General features: G+C 38.7%; 1 pseudogene; it reads left to right on the top strand.

Annotated features, from left to right (window-relative positions):
- The first annotated feature begins 2,894 nt into the window (after window positions 1-2,894).
- Window positions 2,895-3,761, top strand: LOC146499417 (uncharacterized; annotated as a pseudogene).
- Window positions 3,762-4,243: the final 482 nt, after the last annotated feature.

Raw genomic sequence — 4,243 nt, 5'->3', positions numbered from 1 at the left:
TGGCTCCTTTCGATGTGGAGCAGCAGCGGCTCTACTCACCCTATCTCTAAGGGAGAGGCCAGCCACCCTTCGGAGGAAGCTCATTTCTGCCACTTGTATCCGCGATCTTGTTCTTTCGGTCACTACCCAAATAATTATTGTTGCCTTCAACATGTATTATGTAATTTTTTTTCTAATTTTGGTGACCTAATGCCAGTGTCAATTTGCCTCAGTTTCCTGTTCTTAGGTGACAGGAGTGCCACCCAGTGTGGTTTGTAGCCCATCTGCTTTGAGGTTCAATTTATTGTACATCCTGAGATGCTCTTCTTCAGTAGATCAGCAATTTCTGAACTACTCACATCAGCCTACCTGGCACAAAATAACATGCAACATTGAAACGTCTTGACTATGTCTACATACCTAAATGCACTAAACTCCTATCACTTGACTGGTGGATCAGATATTTGCATTAATAAGCAATCAAATAGATGTACCTAATAAAGAGGTACCTTTATCAGAATGCACCCTGGTAAGAAAGCCAGCTAGCCAGTCCTAGCATTAGTAGATAACTCCCCATCTCATGCTGAAAACAAAACAAACAAACCAAACCACTCACACAAAAAAAACAAACCCCAAGTTGCTGAAGCCAAAATGCCAAACTTGCATCTTCAAACAATAAACTGAATGACACTATAACAAATCTCTCGATCAACTAGTACAAAGAGTTTTAAATGTGACATACTGAATATCCTGTCCTATTTTTAAATGTTATAATCATTAAGCAATTCGATAAATACTTGACTCCATGTATCTATGTCATGAGCCAGTTTTTGAGTTTACTTGATAGATGTTGGTGACATTTCCCATAACCTGTTGCAAAGGTACTGCATCCTGTTTCCCCGTATAGGACAGGGTCTTGACAGTACAAAGACCCAATGAGGTCGAACGTGCTTCAGTGCACTTGTTCCTGATTGCGTACCCTACCGTTTCCCCATTTCCTCATGCACATTATTTGCCTCGCCTGTCGCTAATACCTTTTTGGAAGCAGTGAAATGCACTTTGCTGCTTTCTCTAGTCAAGCATCAGGAACTAGGTGTTTTCCAGGCCAGTGAGTGTGTGTATCACTCTGGCCGCAAAGAGCCAGAGAAATAAAAGCTTTGAGAGTGTGCGAGCATCAATTCATTATCAAGGAAATGTTGAAGGGCTTTGTCCTTTCACCTGCTTCTCACTTGAATGGAGCCATATTGCTTTGTCCAGAATGTGTGCTGCTCGAACTTCCTTTTATTCCTTGCTTGACCCCTTTGCACGCTCTCTGTCTCTCTCCTACAGTGCTTGTTTTCTCTCGCTTCTTCATATTCTTCTTTCATGCTCTTTTCTTCTCCCGGCAATGTGCTTATCAGTGTGATAAGATATAAGATAGGACATGAATGGAATATTTTAGAACTTAAGTGCTGTAAACAGTAAAAGTACTTTTTAGAGGTGCAGCTGGGAGAAGCTAACGTGTGGCCAATGGCCACTTTAGGCTGGCTTTAAAAGTAAGTCAACACCATAGACCACCATATTAAACTGTCCAGCAAAATCCTTTGTTCAACCAGGGGTGAATTTCTACACAAGTCACCCTTTTATTTTGTATTAAGATGTGTAGACAGTGTTTGATGTGTGCTGACTCTGAGTGACTGGGTGCTGTTTGGTCTTGTTTAACTGCTGGTTGTATCAAAAGGAGTCAGATGGTCATTTTCTTTGGAAATACATTATTTCTGTTTATTTCTGGAAGAAGAAGCATCCCATCTATTATTTTTTTTCCTGGCGCTGTGTATGTGACAGCCTATTACAGCAGCTCACATTATTTAATTTTTAAAGAGTTCATGTGTTGATAACTGTGATTTAAGGACTTTTTGGTTGAACACTGATGTTAATCTGAGCAATAAGAAGAAATAAGGAGGGATTGCACTGATTGTAACCGGATAGAGGTGTAAAACTGAACATGTTATTGTGAAGGAACATTTCTGTGGCCTGGATATTGAAATGCTAGCTGTTTTCATGCTTTCATTTTACTCATCAAGGACATTAATCATTGCTGGTGGAAATCAGTCTGAAGGTGAGGTGATCCAAATGACTGGTTAATGGATGTGGATAATTTATGCATCCAGACTGTCCTCTGTATGTCATGGTGTGAGGAATATGGAGCCAAATGCAAGATGGGTTAATATAAAATATACACACATTGAGGGCTAAGGGGCAATGAGTCTCATCTGGAGAAATATACACATCTAAAAATTTACCATGAAAGAACACAGGGAAGGCAAGAAAAACTGAAACAAAAAATGCAATAATTAAAATTGCAAACATGAGCAAAAATCAGATAGCTGAACTAAAATGAAAACCGCCTGAGAATATAAACATAAACAAACCACATAGGAAATATCTGCTGAAGGTAAAAGAATGCAAAACTCAAAATACAAATAAACAAGAATCCAAAATAGATTAAAAAAAAAAAATTAAACTGACTCCAGTTTCAGAGCACAGCTGAACACTTTCATAAACTCTATTTCTCTGTGTTTCAGCTCTGTTTGCCTCAAGGACAAATACAGATCTTTACACCTCATATTTATAACCTGCATTAATTTTACATTTGAGCTACTTAATGTATCATATGTAGATTGTGATTTATTGAGCGTATCACTTTTTAAAATATTTAATTCCTTGTTGGCTGTAATGCATTAATTTCCCAACTGCTTTGATAAATACTGTAATATATATATATACATATTTTTTACACCTTAAAGATGAGGTTTAGACTATCTGTAAATGGGTGAATGTTATGCAAAGTTTAAAAAAATGAGATGAAGTGCTGACCTTTAAGGTATATATAACAGTGATCACTGGTTCCTTTGAAACATACTGTATGTTTATTTCAAGCTAAATGATCCAGGATTGCTGAATTGGAGACCTGGCTTCACACCCTTGAAAAACCAAAAGCTAGGCAGATTGTTGCAAAAAGCCAGGGAAACAGGATGGCCGGGTATGGTGAGGAGGAACCATAGTCTTAAACAGAAGCTCCTGTACATCACTAACCTGCTCCTATGTCAACCCATTTTTCCCTTTTCGGGGACACACCAACCGGGAATCAAACTCTGGTAACTGGCAATTCTGTTCTGAGACATGTGAAACTAGAGACACCAGCAACCATAACCAATTATCTTCCAGGAGCCGGAGCAGGTGACACTGAGGGGAATTTAACACTGCTGGCTAAGGTTAAACGTAAATTCAGTAAAATTATAAGTCATGTCGGCACCAATGACACCAGCTTATGTGAGTCGGTCACTAAAGTCAATATTGAATTGGTGTGTAAATTTGCCAAAACTGAACCAGGTGTGACATGTTTAGCCGCATGTTTTCCTTAAATTGCTGGCTGTCTGAGTGGTGTCCAAAAAAATGACGTGGGCTTTATAGATAATTGGGTAACTTTCAGGGGGGGATCTGGTCTTGTTAGGAGAGACGACATCCATCCAAGTTTGGATGAAGCAGCTCTCATTTTATTAGACCCCCCAAAATGTGACTATCCAGAGTTGGGACCAGGAAGCAGAGTTGTAGCCTTCAGCTTCTCTCCTCCTGTTATTCTCTCAAAAGCCCATCCCCTTAGATGGGGGCAGGATAATTATGTTAGTTTAAATGGATCAACACTCCTGAGTTATTGTCAGAAGCGAGGGTGTATCAGCAATCTTCCACTCCAGCTTGTTAATCAAAGACATTTGAAAGCCTGACACTTGTCCACCCTAGCCTAGCTGGAAAACTCAAAAAACTGTTTTGTTATCTATTGTCCTCGCTTGTCTGATTTTTTTGTAATAACATTTAAATTTACAATAATTGATTTCATAGAAGTGGGAAATAGATTAGATCACAGAAGATGTGTTTCTGAAAGTGCTGTAAAAAAGTTTAAGAATATAATTCATTCACTGATATCATCCACAATGCCTTGTGCCAGCACAGTGCAGAGCAGCTACCTGATGGTGACTATCTTGTAAATATTTTTACTTCTTCACTGCTTACAACTCTGGATACTGTAGCACCTCTGAAAAAGAAAGCCTCAAATCAGAAGTACTTGACTCCCTAGTATAATTCTAAAATTTTCACTTTAAAGCAGATAACTCTTATGCTGGTGAGGAACTTGTATCTCAGTAATTTAGAAGATCATTGTATAGCCTGGAAAGCCAGTTTGCTGCTCATATATATATATATATATAAACCCTCCTATTTACTGATT

The sequence above is a fragment of the Neolamprologus multifasciatus genome, chromosome 17, assembly GCF_963576455.1.
Source record: "Neolamprologus multifasciatus chromosome 17, fNeoMul1.2, whole genome shotgun sequence".
NCBI classification, from domain to species: domain Eukaryota; kingdom Metazoa; phylum Chordata; class Actinopteri; order Cichliformes; family Cichlidae; genus Neolamprologus; species Neolamprologus multifasciatus.
This window is presented reverse-complemented; position numbering and strand designations above follow the sequence as displayed.